This window comes from Anas acuta, chromosome 3, assembly GCF_963932015.1.
Source record: "Anas acuta chromosome 3, bAnaAcu1.1, whole genome shotgun sequence".
Lineage (NCBI taxonomy): Eukaryota > Metazoa > Chordata > Aves > Anseriformes > Anatidae > Anas > Anas acuta.
The window spans coordinates 30,229,706-30,247,429 of NC_088981.1; positions in this window are offsets into that span (position 1 = coordinate 30,229,706).

The window sequence follows — 17,724 nt, forward strand, 5'->3', positions numbered from 1 at the left end:
AAAGATAAATGTGTGGTCAGAATAGGGATTATTTATTTTTAAAGTCTTTCAGCATCTGAATAAAATTAACCAAGTAATTCAGTTGAACTTATTCAGAGATGAAATATAAAAATGCCACTGGAATAATTTTTCTCTTCTTGACTTTATCTTTGTGGTTAGAGGACTTTGTGAACTTCCCTGTTAGAGACAGATTATCTTTACGATTTTGAAATAATCTTTATTGTAATCTCTTCCATGTCTCACTTGGATGAGTGTAGATGGGGTGCCCTCACCTAATAAGCCTTATTTCCCTCAGAACTTCACTTGAACTTTCTGCTGTCTTTTACCCTCTGTCCTTTCTACCTTTTCCTATTCCTTACAACCAGATCTTCTCATTACTTCAGAAGTCCATCAGATGTGTGTTTTTGCTACAAGACACTTTGTGTCTTTGCCACAAAGAACTTCCTATGCCTGTTTTCCCCAGATTCTTATGTTTGGACAAATTAGGTAACTGCTTTCTAAGTGCCTCTCCTGTCTTTTTGTACTTCATTTTGTCCCTTTATTGTAAGGTATTTGGGTATATTTTCTGTCTTGCAGTGGATGGGAGTATAGGGAGCAGATATTCCATCTTTCCCGAATATTTGTTTGTGGTTAATAGAGGAGTACATTTACCTCCAGCCCTATAACTCAATTTTTACTGCCACACAACAAATTCAAGACCACTTTAAGGCTCAGTCTTCCCAGAGTCATTTAATGATATGAAATCCTTGTTATGTGAAAGGCATGTAAAAGCCAACCAGTGTCTTTCTGAAGATGAGTTTGAAAACAATAGATTTAAAAAAAAAACATACTACTTGGTCTCTCACTAACAAACTAGTTCAGGCAGTGATAAGATTTCTCTGTGTGTAAACTGAATTCATATTGTTGACACATATAATTAAATGGTTCATGTGCATGTCAACAAACTCTCACTGTTATGAATCATATTAAAAGTGTGACTCAAACCAATATGCTATGCTTTTGAAGCCTATCTAGAATGAACAGAAGGACAAAATAACTTACAAAAAAATGTCTGCTTTGCCTTTAATGTCCTTTGGTACTTCTTGGAGAACAATGGAGAACATTCGGTATTGCTGACTGTTAAATTTTATTGTATGGATTTATGGATTTCAATTTTAGTGTGTAGTTTTGCTTCTATTTAATGGGATGTATACCTATAAACCAGGAAAGCTCTACTGCTTAATCTGCTCACAATTCCTAAAGCACCACAAAATTCTCTTATGAGTCCTATATTTTTTCTCAGTTCTGTGGCAGATACAGTGTAACATTTTTACTGATGCTTTGGAAATGGCCTTTTCTTCAAGTGTGTGATACCTGATTTGTGGTCTTGCCTCTTACTTTGTTCTTGCTTTCTAGTGTGATTAAAGTTCAATAATTGAAAAAATGACACACATTCTTACCTGGAAAATGTTTTTTCCTTTGAAATAATTAATGACACTTATTTTCAGACAAGTTGTACACAAAATCAGGGACATTTCCTTGTCTCAGGAAATGTAAACATTTGGGGCCTTTTTTTTTTTTTCTTCTCATTTGCTATGCCTGAGATGTTTTGAATGAAGTCTCCTGCCTTAATGATTTGGTGTTTTCTACTACAGTTTCCAAGCAGCTCTACTCTAAACCACCTGTGATGCCAGACTGCTTCATCAGTACTTTATGACATTCTTCTCCTTTAACTAAGCGCTAACTAGTGGCATTAAACCATGCCTCTGCACAGTCAGCAACGAGAGCTCTTTACTGCCTCAGTGCAGGCTTGCATGGAAGGCTACCAAAGCCTCCCAGTCACTTTTAGTGAAGGCAAGAAGCATGCGTTATGAGGACCAGATGCAGGAGGACAGAGGAAGGGGAGTTATCTGTGGCACAGAAATTCTAGAGCAGCCATTCGCATGAATTTTTCTTGGCAGGTCTAACCAACATGTTCTCTAGTTCTGCTTCATATGATCACAGCTGTCAGGAATTGTCTCTTCATGACTGTGTGATAATTCTTCTGTACATAGAGATGAGCACAGTGAAAACTACAGCACTACACAAGTAATTAAAATTTCTTGGCATTCTGCAAGAAATTGTACTGAAAGAATGCTAAGAATAATAGTTAGGCATTCCCACACCCTATCAGAAAATTGCAAAATTAAATTCAATTCAACAATGTAATCTCCTCTGCTAGTTTGTTGTTATGCCATAAGCACAACCCATTTCTTGAATAATCCAGGGAAAGTAAGGGACTCGTATTGATTTGGAAACAGAACTATGTGGCTGGCAAATGTCTTATCTGTGGCTAGATATGCTCTTGGTGCTTTTCAATACCATTTGATAGGTTAAGCTAATCACTTTATGTGAATTTGTAAAGAAGATGAACTGGAAAATACACATCTAAGCAAATCGTTATTGCACTCTATCCTGCAATCTTACCCAGCCAATTACAGACAATGTTTAAGTCGAGGTCACAATAAAATTAAATCCTTAATCTCTAATGCTCAAATCTCAAAATTAATGTAGCAGTCATATGAAATCATAAGGTTGGTAGTTTTCTCTTGGGAAAATTTAGCCAGAGAACTGATCCCTTTCACTCAAAGAGTATTAATGTAATCAATGCTGCATTGGCTGAGCTGATAAAAGACATAGACATATTTATGTCCCTAGAATGTATTTATTCAAAGAATGTTTTCTCTTCTCTTCTTAGGCAAGCAGTGCAGTCCAGTTTTTCGTCTTCAGGCAGTTGTAGGAATGCTTGTAATGATTCCATATTTTCATTTCCACCTTAACTTACATTCATCTTAGTTATTATTATGCCTCATTTTATTCTTCATTTCCTTCCTGCAAGTACACAAGTGCTTTCAATAGAGGTATTGGTAAATTATACATAATGACAATATTAACACAATAATACAAAATTTTCTACCTGAAGTACCAATTGGCTTAATCCATTATTGGCTGGATTTTACTTTTGAGAAGCTATTAAAATCACAGCTTCCATAAATACACACAGAAACTAATATAGTATATCCATAAAACCACTAAAAATAAAATCAACATCCATTCACTTAACATATAAGGTAAAACAGAATGATCAAATTCTTTTTGCTTTGTTTCTTAGTCTCTCACAATTTTTCTTTTTGTTGTCTGGAGTGAGGACCTAGATGCTTGCTTGGTAACCAAAACCTCTATTTTAACTTCCATTAGACTGGCCATCCTGAAAACTCAGTTTTACGCTTCTGTGCCTTCATAGACTGTCTGAGGAAGGAAACACACTCCACTTTGGATATGTTTGTTGGTATGACAAAGTGAAGAGCAGTTTTATATCATGGCACTTGATTTTATGTGGACTTTTTTCCATCAGTTCTGCCACAGGAAGCGCACCTCTTCAGCTTCAATAGCAATTAGAGGAACAAAGGAATTCAGGATAGTCACAAGGCAACCTCTTGTCATTATGGGAACTGTTTAGGCCTTTATTGATAATGGAAAGTTCTCCCACTGAACGGCCATGTTTTCACGAGGGCATCCTTGGTGATCACGGAGAGATGACCTACTAGTATGAATGCCAAGGAGGAAGAATATAGGATCTTTGCTGAAAAAAGTGAACTCTTTTTTCAGCAAGAGGGAAATAAATGAGTATCCTGAATCAACAGAAATATCCTTTTACTAAAGCATTCTATGATCTAAACAGTATGCATTCAAACAGTAATGTAACTGCCTCATGGCGCTTCAGTGTCTTCAGGATTTATTAAAAAAATCTTCTACTTCTTGTGAGCGACAGTGAACCAGGGAACTGATTTGCACTATAATTTACTCTGTGGCTTTGATCCTGAAACCTGTGATATATTTTATTAGAATAATTTCTATTCGTAATGAAATGATTAGCGTCCTCCAATGTCTGCCTCAAATTTGGTCCTATTTTCTTCACATATCTTTCATAATTTGAAACATATCAGTTAATTGGAGTTGTCATTTAGCTGCCAGCTTTACTGGAATCAATTTTTAAATCAAAGCAGGACATGTTGTAATTGAGAATGAGGCTCCAGGTATCCTAGTGGTCACTTCATGGTGCTCCCAATAAATACCACAATTTAGAGAATATAAAACTAGTCTCTCATCTGCTAAATGCATCCTGCTGTGAAATTGCAGCCAGTTAGAGAAGGAAAGATGCCCTTAGCATAGAAAAATGGTTTGAGAGAATATGAAAGTTATAATGGAAAATGTAATAGATGCCAGAAATAATTACACAGGTGACTTCCACAGGGTATGACTGCCATTCCTTTTATTTCTTGAGAAAACCCAGAGCCTGTTATTAATTAAGCTGCAAAAATAGGAATCTGCTGTGGTTCTTTAGCCATCAAATAATCTACTTTTCTTTCCTATCTATTGTATTCTTAAAAAAGATGCTTACTCCTGAAATCTTTTTCTGTTCAAACAAATGATCATTTAATATGTATATTTTTGGGGGTTATGCTACATTCTGTCCTAAGTTCTAGAAGCACTATTTAGAAACATTAGCACATGAAAAGTTAGCATGCAGTGATGTTTTTAAAGATATATACAGAGCAAATAATTAGTACAGGAGAAATAGCACTGCTTTGAATACTGAGTGTGAAAAACACAAACATTGCAAACCACCCATGTATATGAAAAAATGAAGGTGAAAAACTTCTGAAGAGATCAGGGTATTGCTGCCTATAGGTGATTCATGAGACTTTTTTTTTTTTTTTTTTTCAATTTCCTTTCTGTCAGCATGCCTGTGAAATAACACTGTGCTGTTGAAAGTGTTTGCTGTCTTCAAAATAGTGGTGTTAAATTCTGACCATGAGTTGCAAGCCATGGTTGCCTTTATGCTGTTAGATTTACTAAATGTTTTCAGGTATTATTTCTCTCTTATTTTACTGTTTTGTTCCCAGTAATCATTATTTAATAGAGTCCTGCTCTTATCATTAGAATAATAATAATAAAATCCTCCTGTTAGAAAAATCTGAGAAAAAGGACCTAAGAGGGCTTCAGGTGTCTTGCTACAAGGCAGTTCTCATGCCACCAGTGCTGAAAGCCGCTGGTGACAAACTGCTTATGCTTTTTTCTCCACGCTTCTGCATTGAGTGAGTTACCTCTTTTAATGCTGCTAGTTTTGAGAGCAACCTGCTTTTGAACAAGGCTGGGGATAATGCCCTTCCTTCTAAACGAGAGAAGGGGGTTTTGGTTCCAAACCAGGCTCTGATCTCTTCAGAAAAACCCACCAACCTGAGTCCTTGCAGTCTAAACGATGAATGCTCAATGCATTTTGTTTTTTTCACTTCAAGAGTGAGATAGATGACACAAAAGGTCCTTCAGGGTATTATTTCCCAGCAGCTTAATTTCTTGGTGTCAGTCAGAATAGTCTGAAGGCTGCTATGACTGACAGCAGCAAAAGCCGTGATGGTGGATAGCTTTAATAGTGAATGGAAGGAATAAACCATTTGCACTACAGAACTCTAAAACAAAGATCTGTGTTTTTCTTTTCTTTTTTCTTTCCTTTTTTTTTTTTTTTTTCCCTGAGAGAATGAATTCTTTCAAATTAAAGTCAGAGCTAAGAATCAGAAAACATGCACTCTTTTACACTTGAGGAGATTGAAAGCTTGGGGGATGGGAAGTAGTCTTGCAAAGCCAAATATGACACTTAATTGAATGAGCTATGATGTGAGAGATTAAGCTGAGAAGGAAATAAATCCAGTAATTGGAAGAAAACATAGTATATGTAAATCTAGAAATGTAAGACAAAGAAGGAAAAATTAGGGAACAGGCAACAGCACCAGGTAAATGAGAAAGAGGTATCAATAAAAAAATTCAGAGTAATATTGCAGCATTAAATTATCTGAGGGATTTGAATAGAATTTGAACAGAAATCTGTCAAACCTTAGTTTTTACTGAGTTATAAAGTTTGTTAGTGTCAATATCTTCCTAGTACTCCCATTGTCAACACTTAGAACTTCTCTGCAATAATTGTGCAAGAGGAATAATATGCTTAAATAGTAAATGCTGCTTTGACTAGTAAAACAGTATAGTAAAAATCATGTTGAATGGCAGTCTTGAGTGAATGGTGCCCCTCAGTTAATGAATAACATCCATTTTTATTAAATAATTGAGTAAAAATTTTAAAGATGGGGCAATCAGCTGTTGCAGAAGCCTTGAAGTTAGAACAGTATTTTGTGAATTGCGTACCAATTAAATTAGTTTATTCTGTTGTGTGTTGCTACTGATTCGCTTTTTCTCTCTGTCTGAAATCTGGAGTCAGCATTCCCTATAAGTCCTCTGTAATGCTATTTACTATTTAAAATTGAAGTGTAAATTGATGGGATCTCTCCTTTATTTTATTTTATTTTATTTTATTTTATTTTATTTTATTTTATTTTATTTTATTTTATTTTATTTTATTTTATTTTATTTTATTTTATTTTATTTTATTTTATTTTATTTTATTTATTTATTTTTTTCCTCTGTAACTGCATACATTAGACTTCCAGCTCTCTCTGTTATATGGTTAGGCACCTGAACTGGGCAGGTTGTGAGCCGTGAGTCAGAAGTAGGTGCTAAGACAAAGGTTCAGGGCACACCTTGCAGTGTCCTGTGGATTACTTGGATCCCACTAAGCTGGAGTGGGAAGCCCATGGCTTCCCTCTGAGGTTCCCACTGTCACCTACCAGCCCTGGGAAGAGACCTGAGATCCATCTGTCAGCAGTGTGATCACTCCAGAGTTGAAATTAGAAGTGGAAGTTCTTACTTGTCAGGCCTCTCACAGGCCTTCCTCAGAGTGACTTATCCCCAGTCAGAGCCAGAAGCCCAGTCCTGCAAATCCTTACCCGTTTGACTATGCCTGCTTACATGAGTAATGGCAGGAGTGCTCTGCAGGGTTGGGTTGTTTAATTTAGAACCCAATTATCAGATCATGGCCTATGTTCTTCATCGGGGAGCAGGATCATTAATCAGGTTGCAAGGTTTTCAGATCAGTGGTAATTCATGACAGGGAGGACCCTGTCATGGAGACAGTACTGTATGTGAGCAGACACCCTCCACAGGCTGCAGCCAGCTCACAGCTATGGAATTGTGCCAGTAATTACACACGGGTAAGGATCAATAAAGTACATTTACTTTTAACTCAAAGATACATAGTAGAGTAGGCAAACAGAAAATGGGTTATATCTAATGACTAAGTAAAGTTAAAAGTACCTTACACCAACAAATGCTTCCAAATTCAATGACTCGACAGCTTGTTTATTATTACCTGTGTAATTTCTACTCCTGTGGATGTACACAGATTTTCTTGGAGTCATTTTAGTGATTTGTATTTCACTGGTGGTAGGCAATTTAAGAAAGATATATCTTGATGAATATTGATCGGATAAATATTTTAAAAGGTACAGATTAGAAAAGAAGGCAAACACCATGTGTAATTCATCTATTATGACAAATCAGGAAGCATTTTTGATTTCCAGGAAAAAATGACTCATGCTAAGATATTGATTTTTTTGGATAATTCTTTCAAGTTGGGCTCCATGGAGTTTTGCTGCAGAAACAGCAATACTGTGATATTGTTCCAAATCACTGGGAAACATTTTTAATATCAGGATAATAGACTACTTAAGACAGTTAATGAAATTATTGGTTGGAATTGGTTAGATATTGCAGTTACCATTAAATGAGGGGGAAAAATGCTGTTTTGCTGAAAATTCCCCGAAGCATGATTGATAAGGTATTTTACTTGTGTAAAAGCTGTGTCACAGTGATTGTGTAATGTTTATGGTGGTATCCCCTGCCAAAAGAAGTTACATTTTGCACCGTTACTGGTTTTGAGAGACAGGAAGGGCTTGGGGTGTTATGTAATGACACAGAGACGAAGACATTCCCATGACACCTTTGGGGTAGCAACAGTATTTCTGTGGGGACTGCTTCTGTCCAGCACAATGATTGCAATGTGCTGCTCATCTCTGAATAGACAATCTCAAGCCAAGGTCCTAAAGAGATGTAGTTTTAGGATTTTGGAACAGAGTGAGTCTAGGACATCTTTTTCAAAGAGTGGGCAAGTTGCTGTGAGCAATTTCCAGAAAAATACCGTGTGACAGCAATTGTGCCACACTTGAAAGATGAAGTCTAGCATGGTGCTATGGGGACAAAAAAAAAAAAAAGGCAGCTCACTATGTTCATTATACTTCAAGAGAAGTCACAGATTGGTCTAAATCACACTGTAATCATAGTTTAAGTAGTCACCTGAAAAATAGAAATAAGTATTTTGTTATCTGTGCTTTAAAAATGGACTTAATTGATACTTAAAGGAGATCCAAGAAGTATAGAGGCCATAAATAGCATCTGGAAACTGTTAAAGATTATTGAAGAAAGAGAGGAACTGAAAAAAGCTTTTGTGTGGTTTAGTGCAATATGTCTCATCAGGCTGGAGTTCACCATGGGTTCCAGTAGAGCTGAGGTTAGATTACTGTCTAGTTTGTATTGCATGCAGGCTATGCAAGACCTCATGTAATAGATTACTCATTATTCTTAGACATGGTCTAATTGTTTCTCCCTCCATCTTCTATCTTCTTCCATCTCTGGAAATATTTCTTTAGTAAATGACATTTTTTTTTTGTTAAAGAAGAACAAGGAATCTGATGGATATTTCACTTGTGTTCTGCAGAGAGCAGTATTAATTTCACTAGTGACAACATGACAATTTGCCCTCATAAAAACATTTTTCACTCATTCATCCCATGCTCTTCAAAGTGGGATTATTATTCTAATCCCTAGGTTAAGGCAGGTGAAGCTGAATCACAGCGTAGTTAAGGATTTATCCAAAGTCATGCAGCAAGTAAGCGACAATTCTGGGAATAAAGGTTATGAAATGAGCTCTCTTGATTGGGTTAATAACAATAGTAGCAGCAGAAAGAACAAGCTGTTTTGCAACTTGAGGATGAGAGATGACAACTCTAATTGGAAATCTGTCTGTTGACATATCAGGTCGGGTTGTGATTTTATCACCAGGACAGTGTGTTGGGGATAAAATGAAGTATAGCGATGATTCACTGGTAAACCAAGCCCTTTGAAACAATAGCTTTGTGTCTTACTAAGTAACCAGCAACCTTTTAGCTACTATTTTTTTCAAATCGTATAGTTTTCTTCTACTGGTCACATAAGTGGGGCAGGTTTGTCAGCCCTGGCCGAAGTGCCTGGAAGTTAGAGTATGTGCAAGCCTGAGATGCGGCTGCAGGTTTCACCTGAGACAGGCAAGAGATTCATTATCACCCGAGGGAGAGCTGGAGGCTTGTCATTGAATTGTCCTCTGAAGATACCTCATTCTCTCCACTTACTATACTGTGAGAGTGACAGACTTTGCCATAGATACATAGTCTTTTGAAAACCAAACATTAGGTGAGATGGATGTTTTAGGCAACAGTCTTTCTAACATGCTTTTCAAATTCAAAGATTTTTAGCTGCTTTTTTTTTTTTTTTTGTCAAACTGTCTTAGTTCATGAACTACAAGATGGAAATTTTGTTCTCTTCAAATTTTGAATGGATGGGGACTGAAATGTGTGTTGGAAAATAAACAAAACAATTGTAAATCAGGACAGCTAGAGGTGATGTGAGAGACAACAATAGATGTGAATTCTATGAGTAACATGCAGATAAGAACCTTTTCATTGATTGAAAAGATGATGAATTATGTTTAGTGCTGCAGCCATTCATTAAATGTTTCTTGACATTGCAGCATTCAGATTTTGGAGTTAGATGTCTTGAGAGGTCCAGGAGAAAGCCTGCTTCAGGAGAAATTTCCCAAAGTAGTTGCACATGCAGGGAAAGATCTGGTGGCTGTGATCTTTTGTAAACCTGTAAATGCCCATTTCTTCAGCAACCCGTAATTTGGAGTCAGATTTCTTTTTAAATTCAGGTCTTCAGGGAGGTGTTGTGGGTAGGAGGAACACATCACAGAGATAAGAAGTTCAAGGCAAGAAGAGACCACTAAATAGCATAACTGGACTCTGCATAATACAAGACATATAAGATTTCAACCTGGTTGAATATGTTGAGCCCTACCTATTACTGCTTAGAGACTGTCTTCCAGCAGTAAGCTTTGTTTGGGAACAAAGAAAAAGAAAAGAGAGAATATATGAATATCCTCAGTAGCTTGTTCTCTGACTTACGGACCCCTTATTATTAAAAAGGATCTTGGTAAATAGTAGGACTCCTTAAATGTCTAGATCTAAAGCATATCTTGTCATTGATTTTTTTTTGTTAAAGAGACTTAAAAAATCATGTTTTTAACCAAGACTGCTTATTACTTTTACTACAAATGACTCATAAAAGTACTGAGTAAAAGAATCAGGGAAATTATTTCTTTTGTGTATGTGAATGTGCTTATTTCTTTGTTTGCCAGCCTTTAGTTTATCTTGAATTTTTTTTTGCATCTTTTCAATAGCAAATTCTCTGTGTTGCTCATGTGGATGTTTTGAAAACAGAAAGGGGAAAACATCTTTTAAATTAGGAAAACGTTATTACAGAACTACAGAAATTGGCAGAGAGAATCAGAGTAGATACTCCATCTGCCACTAGTTTTAATTAAATCAAAAGCCCAGGATGGAAACAATCAAACATGCACAAAACCAGAATTCAGTCATGGTATTCTATTAACTGACTTGTATATTCAGAGAAGTTATTTTCATTAGAAAATTAAAATAGTCTGAAACTGGTTTTGTTCCCTATTCTTCAATATGTGTTGCATTATTATATGAAACAGAAGTTATTGAAGTAAACAGCCCAATTCTGAATCACAGTAATCTTGTTTATTCATGTTTTGAGTGTATGTGCATTGTATTATGTAGCCCAAGCCATTCAAGTTAGTTTTAAAAAACCTAGTTAGCATTTTTGCCATCGATTTTTGAGGAGTTTTTGTTTCCTTAGATCTTAATGTTTGAATGGTTCTTTAACTGACCAAGTGACATATATGTTCTTGATGCCCTGACTATGTTCAGGGCATCAAATAATTATTAACAAAAGTTTTGTGCAAGTGTATGAAAAGCCAGCTGTTAAAAGCTCTCTCTGGACTAGACTGACCAGCACTTCAGTTTCTTAAGACCATGCTAAGATGTCTACAGATGTCAATATCAGTGAGAGTGGCCTAGAAATCAATGGGCATTGTAAGTTGTGATGAGAAGAAAATGTGTACTAATATCTAGGAAATGAAAGTTGATGCATGTCACTTCATTTTTTTATAATACACTTAGAAAGTATTTAGGAAATTAATTAACTATGCACAGTCATTTCAGGGTCTACCATGTTTTAGTGTCTTTCTATATGTACCTCATCACTACTATTACCAGAAGGCTTTTCTTTCTTTACTTTTTCTTTCCTACCTCCAAGTTAAACATATTACTTATGTATTATTATTTTCCATAAACAAAATTAATCCAGGCTAAAAAACAATGGTTACTCTCCATGTATGGGAAATTCAGTGAAAACTGTATTCAGTTTTCAGAATATAATTTTTCACATTCAAAACTTGTCAGCTAGAAAGAGATTTTGTGATACCTCTGCAAAATTTTATCAAGAATTTAGTTACCTTTTTCAAAAAAGCATTGTCTGTGTTTGCATTCATGTTGTATAAATGTATATGCTTAGAACACTTAATGTGTCAGCACATCACAAGATGTGCTTCTGCTTCTTAACTATGTCTGTTTTCATGTCCTTTCTTGGGAGATATCCTCTTGCTATGGTTGAGCAATGCATGTGCTATTTCCTCATTGCTCTCCTTTTCCTATGATAGTTACATGAGGTAAAACTGGATGTATTAATACTACATCTGGTGGCCTCTATGTGCTGATGGCACAGCCTTCAGAGCCTACAGTTAAGGATACTCAGACCTGACCATTATTTCCAGGCCTGTCACCACAGCCTTGGAGAATTTGAGTCGTCTCAGGCCTTGTATTTTCTCTTAGTGCTTAGTAGCTGGATAGCTGCCATCCCTTAAAGAAGTGCATTAGATCCTGGTCTGGTGTGTTCTGATCAGTAGGAAGGAGTGTGACAGCCTGCTGAGAAGTGTGCCATTAGGTCTTCCATTCCTATAACCTTGGATCCTCTACAGAAAGGAATGGCTATCCTCTCATTATTTAGGTCCACTTGATTGTTGACCTCTGGCTTAAGACTTTTTTTTTCTCACTTCTCATAGCAAACACATTTTTGAGGATTTTTGAGGAATTTGGGGTTTTGTCATGCATCAGGAAATCCAGTTCCCAGCGTGACTTAAACCTAATGTTTTCTGTCCTTGTATAAAATTGGTTTTTGAGTCCATGGCAAGCTACCCCTGTTGCATCTATGTAACACCATGCAAAACCTAGCAATTTTAATGCACCTTTAAAAGTATATCTTTAAAGAAGTAGTGATTTGAGAAGTTTTATGCAGCGTATGTTAGCAGATTTCTAGTGCAGCTGAAAACACTAGGGAATGTCTGAATTGTACTATTAACATAAAAACATGAAGGCTTTTCTTTTTTCATTTGTATTTAACACTTTCCCAAGTGCTTTCAGCTTATCAGCTCACTTGCTAATCTTTGAAGAGCTGAAGAACACTGTACCTGTATAAACTGTTGACCAGCAGCAATACAAGTATACCTGATACACAAAAGAAAGAAGAGAGACACAACTTTGCATAAGTTTAGCAAATAAAAAGATGACCTTATAGCAATTCATAATTTGATAAGATACCTAAGAAGCTTCTAAGTTATGGCAGTTGATTATTGCTAGTGAGTAAGAAACCCCTCTGGAGGGTACTTTGGAAAAAAGAATTACAAGATTTTGCAGTCACAAAATTAAGACACTTTCCTGAAAGATGCCAAGATTTAATTTAGAATTTAACCCTTTGAGATATGTACTAATGACCCCTGCTACCCATACATTGAGACAGACTAATGAACAGGATAGTAATTTAAATGCCAAATGATTATAGATGAAATGATAGTGAACAGAAGGCTCATGTCAGTTATGGCCTGGGACTTGTGATCAGCTCTAAGACTCAGCTTAGATCCTCATCTGCTCTCATGGATGTGCCTCTGCTGTTCTGGGGGCTTTGTGTTGAGTCATTTGAGCCAACTGTCTGCTTGATTTTATTTACTCTGAGGAAAACGAATGGATTGTATGCTAACATAAGTAAAAATATTCATATACATAATATACATAATGCCCTAATGACACCAAGACACAAGAAAAGGCTGAGAAAGACCACTGTATTTTGTTCTCTATTAGAGGATTTAATGATAGAAATGAGAGGAAAAAAAAACCACTCACAAATCTCAAGTTCGTTTCAAAAAGACATGAAAATTCAAAACCCATATCCTTTAGAAAAAAACTTTTAATATAGGTCTTGTTATTAATTTAACTTGTTTTCAACAAAGGTATTTTAATATATATAAAAAAACATTTGTGTTATCTGAATCACTGGCCCATATGGAATTTAGATTAGGTAATTTCATAGATTTTAATAAAGAAAGATTGACTCCACATTTGTGAGTCTTTCAGGAATATGCAGCATATTCAAAATAATACAGAGAGCTGAACTGGTGTACCTCAACCATGATGAGAGCAATGAAGGATGTCATTCAGCTAATAATGAAAAAGCTCTTCATCTTTGATTAGCTGAGAATGTCTAAGAGGTGAAAGAACAATTAGCTCCAGAAAAGTTTTGTATGCTTGTTCAGGGTTAACAGCATACATTGAAGATAAAATAAATCCCACTGCATCATATTGATGAAAGCTTTCACCCAATGTAAATGCCTCATGTAGAATAGAGTGGCTGATTTGTCATTTTAACTTTTGAAAACAGTCCTATATTTCTGAGGATAAGAATTACAAGGAACTGTATAAAATCATGGTTACTCTTAGAGTAGGCCTCACTTCCAATTATTTATATGTATTTATGGAAATGCATTAGGGGTATGAGGGGACCCTGTGAAGTATAATGTTTACAGGACATGGAAAGAAGTGCCATTAGTGGACTTGGTACTGAGTCAGTGTTAAAAGACTTCAGGGACAGACTTCAACTCATACAAAAAATATTGGACCTTTAATCATAACACAGAGAGTTCAACAGATCACATCATAAGTGATGTGGTTAATGTCCTTGTCTCTTATTTTGCAGTCTGCCCTTCCTGACAAAGCTGTATGTCTTTTTATGTTAATATAAAGTGATAGTTGAGTCATATGAGTTATCCTACTGAATAGCCTGTATAGCAACTAAATCCCAGGTTTGGACATATGTAAGGATTTTTTGTCGTTTATTTCTTGTACTTCTTGCATTCATGTATACTGAATGACTATACTTGCATTCATGTGTACTGAATGACTACACAGATTAATGTGTACCATTTACCTTCTGTCTCTTTTGACCCTATTGTGAGTAGTTCCGAGTTTTCCGTTTTTAGGCTGTGAACCTGGACCATCTTCCTCTGTACCCAAATTTCACAGTTTGTAGGATGGGGCTACAGATGCTGACACCTGTATGAAAATCCTTGTCTTCCCGTATTGAAAAATGCCGTGCTGAAGCAAGGTGTTGTTATTACAAATTTAACTCCTGGCAGCATTGAGTGGTACCACTGCTAAAAGACCTGTCAATCTGTTGTCCTTTCCAATACATTTTGAGGGGCTAAAATGAGCAGAGAAAGGTAGCAGAGTGAAGACAGGCACGGCATAGCAGACTGGGGTGGCAAATACCATTCTCTTTCTTACATAAAACAAGAGGGCATCTTGTGTCTGAGCAAGCTGATGTAAAGTAGACCTGGGGGAGTCAGGCAGTAAAACAGCAGACACAGACAGTAATAAGACACTATCTGGAGCAACAACAAAACAGATGGTTCAATGGCCCCCCTGTCCACTCCAGAGAATACACAATTACTTACAGGACAAAGTCCATCTGCTCCTATAATAATCTGAAAATTCATCATGACTAAAGCTGCAGTGGGCCTTTTGCCAGCTATTTAAATTAACTTGATCCATTCCCTATAGACCTATCTAAAAAAATCCAATCTTCTCCACCCTTTAACCTGCTGTAACAGGTTCACCTCTCGCCTTCAGATTGGAAAAACAGAAGACACCAGTGCCACCTGTTAGCTGCAGGAAGAATGGCCTGTACTATTGGAAACTGCTGCAAATGAACTGAGCAGTCATAAACTTTTAGGGGCCACCCTGTTAACTTATTTGAAATTCTGGCACTGTGACTGATTGTCTGAGGTCAGACAGATAAAGGAGATAGCATGCAAAGGTGTATAAAAGAATATCTCATCATGAAAGGGCAGTATTTTCAAGACAGTAAGCCAAGGACGTCTGCTGCTTCTCTCAAATAGAGCAGGTGATTGTGCTATAAACAGGAGCTTGTAGACAGAGGAGGAAGAGATACAGTCAGACTGAGAAACACTGCAGATTTGGGGAAGTAGTGGTATTTTTTTTGATATTCCGGGTCCATAAGTTACTTCTTTCTACCTTCTGTAGTCATTCACATCTGAAGAACAAAGTAGGCACGGTGGTCTCCCAGTGTAGGCTAGGAGCTCGCCTGTGCACTTGGCTATGCAAGGCATATGTTTGTGTTAAGGGGGCCCTAGGTATTGAGATGGGCAGAATGAGGCAGGGAGAAGAATGAGAGTAAAAGGTGTTTGAGTTCAAGCTGCAGTCTCCTGGAAGTATCCTTAGGAAACAACCTTAGCACTTTTTTCTTAATTTCTTTCATATTCATTGGATCACTCTCTGGAATGGAAAACTCTCTGGGTCAAATAATATATGCAGTTAATTCCTCACTAAAATTGTATCCTTTATGCACATTATTACAGTCTTCAACACTGATCCGGTTTTATCTTTTGTAAGGGCCTGGGAGGTTTCAGTATGCAGTTGGCTTACAGAACTCCATTCAACCATTTTAGCCATTTGCTTTAACTATCAAAGAGGGATGATTGCTACCTGCAGGTGACAAAAGGATAGGAAAGGCATGGAATGGAGTATTGTACCTGAATATAAAACTCAACTGTGTATGAAGCTAATACTGTCCTAAGGATAAAACAAGAGCCTGCTTCCTCCTACAGACCAGTGAAATTAATGCTTCCTCTAATATAGCTTTCTAATCCAACTTTTTTAGCATTTCCATACCTGTGCTGCAACTGTTTCCAGTAACCAGCTGCCAAAGAAAAATGTTAAGGCATAGCAATATGTTTTCAGAGTCTGGAATAGCTTTCAGGCTGTCATTGGCTCAATTTCAGGCTTTTTGACAGGCTATAATCTGTCCTTCTTGAAACAATTGACAATTTTTCGGGCAGGAGCTGTGCAAATAGCCTGAAAAATGGACAGCTATTATTTTCAAAATATTATTAAAAATGAGAAAACTAAAACTAAAAAGTGCAGGTGTTCTTATTTTGAGTGGTACTCTTCAGAGGAGTGGATGTTATTTTGGTAATTCTACCTGTTGGTACAATTCTGAGGAAAGACTGTAAGCTCTGACTAGGGTAACATTTGGGAAGAGAGGAACATACCCCATTTATCTTATGGGAACATGAAATGAGCTGGCATGCTGGATGACATCAAAAAAAGGAAATACAGTTAAACATCTAAAACTCCCATTAACTTAGTTGTAGTGTACTTGTAAAATCTAGCTGCTTTGGTAAAAATGAAAGATACCGCTGTGTGGGAATTGGATGCTGCTGCCAGAAAGTCCTGTCACAGTGCTTTTGCGTTCTAAATTGTTGTGACCTGAGGAGTGACCTGAAAATTTTTCTTTGCTTCTATTTTTTTTCCTTTAAAATATGTAGCATATCATTTTTTCTTCTGAAAAGATATCTTATTTTGTAGCTTAAATAGAAAAAAAGAATATAAAAAAGAATATGAAATGCAAAGCTAAAACCTCCGTAAGAAGTTTAGCTTCTTTATGAACATCTTCTTAAATGCAGACCTTAATACATGAATCTGTGTCTACCTAACTTAAATCTTTTTGTTTGTTTGTTTGTTTGTTTTTGTGGCTTTTGGTGCAGCAAAAGAAAATTCTTAAACTTAAAGGTTGGCTTTTGTGCACAAACAAATGTGAGTGGGCTGGATGGCTAGATCGGTCCAAGGGCAGGTCTTGGACACAGTGTGGAGTAGATATGGGTCACCGAGAACACACACTGCAATACCAGGGGGTCTTAAAGGGGTGCCTATTTAGGGCCATGTCAACTATAGGAAAACTCTGCTACATCTTTGTCATGACTGGGGGGGGCAGACAGGTGCTGTTCCAGGGGAGGTTTGGGGACTCCACAGAGGAAGTCTTCAGTCCTTAAATGTTGTGCTGTGGGCCTCACTCTGCTCTTCAATGGGCAAGGGGGAAGATCAAGGGAAAGTGAAGCTTTACTAAAGAAAAATCTGAAGCCATTTTTCCTTGGTAATATCTTTCTCTGGAGATTGATGACACCGTCCCTGTGGAACTCTTCATTTCTACTTCGGTACTCAGAAGAAGATTTAGGTGGGATTTTCGGTTAGGTTTATTTCATTTTGAAGAAATTTATTTCACAAAAACGAAATAAACCAGATGGGAATATTCAGTTTGGCAGGAATTAGAGTGAAGATAAATAAAGGCTTTAGCTAACAGTTCTGAAATACAGAAAATAGTTGTGTTTCACAAAGAACTCCCCCCCACACCCCCCAAAAAAAAAAAAAATTAAATTAAAAAAAGCCTGAAGTGGAA